At 35.7% G+C, this 1119-nt stretch overlaps 1 protein-coding gene across 1 annotated transcript in view; it reads left to right on the forward strand.

Annotated features, from left to right (window-relative positions):
- Positions 1–238: 238 nt before the first annotated feature.
- Positions 239–1119, forward strand: part of LOC101860076 — a gene marked incomplete at its 5' end in the record, with an annotated part of 13212 nt that continues 12331 nt past the window's right edge. The window contains 1 exon segment of the mRNA XM_005092226.3: positions 239–433.

Below are 1119 nucleotides of genomic sequence, written 5' to 3' on the forward strand. Positions count from 1 at the left end.
TGTTGTCTTTGTTATTATTATTATTATTATTATTATTATTATTATTATTATTATTATTGTTATTATTATCATCATTGTTATTGTTATTACCTTATTATCCTTATTATCCGTATCATCATCATCATCATCATCATCATCAGCATCATCATCATTATTTTCATTACGATGATTATTTTCCTGATCATAATAGTAATACTGATAATAATAATTACTATTATTATCACTTTTATAAATGCAGGTCTCCGACGCCGCAAGACTGAGTCGGCAGAACAGCTTTGAGCAGGACAGTCTTCCCAGCACGCCTCTGTCCCCGGAGTCGCCCTCTGTGAAGAGACGCTTCTCCACCATCAGTAAAGCTAGCGCCACTTTGCGGAGACTGGTTGCCGGGCGCAAGAGCGAATCAGAAGACATTACCCCTTTGGAAAGATTCAGGGTTGGCTGTTTTGATATTAATAATTGCTTGGTTGGATTTATTCTCGCCGTTGATTTTCTTCTCCTTTTTCTTGGTTCAGTTTTAATTTTGGTAGGAGTCTCAAGGCACTTGCAACATAAACAGGCCATATAAGTGTCGACGATTAGAGGTGTTATCAGATAGTAAAAAAGGTAAACTAAATAACCCAAACACAAAACAAAACAAAAAACAAAACAAACACACAACTTCCCAACAAAAACAATAGCAATAACAATAACAACAACAACAACAACAACAACAACAACAATAACAACAACAACAACGACAACAACAACAAACTAACTACAAAACACTCCAGAAGGATGACAGATAAAGATAATGGATGCTTGATAGGAAGAAAGAAGCAAACCACACGAAAAAAAACCCTCCAACACCCATCTTGTCCAATTCACATTAAGCAACATTAAGCAAAACAAATCTGTTATATAGCCACACTATATTTGTCTTTATAGTATAGCTTTCGTCCAAGACATTGTAAGCCATGGAACTTAAGAACGCTCATAAACAAACCAAATACAATGAAATATGACATTAAATAAACAATACAACTGAGCCCAGATTTTTTTCTCTCTCCTTCTCTAAGTTTCTCTCTGTCTCTCTGTCTCTGTCTCTGTCTCTCTGTCTCTCTCTCTCTCTCTCTCTCTCTC

This window comes from Aplysia californica, unplaced genomic scaffold, assembly GCF_000002075.1.
Source record: "Aplysia californica isolate F4 #8 unplaced genomic scaffold, AplCal3.0 scaffold00042, whole genome shotgun sequence".
Taxonomy (NCBI): Eukaryota; Metazoa; Mollusca; class Gastropoda; order Aplysiida; family Aplysiidae; genus Aplysia; species Aplysia californica.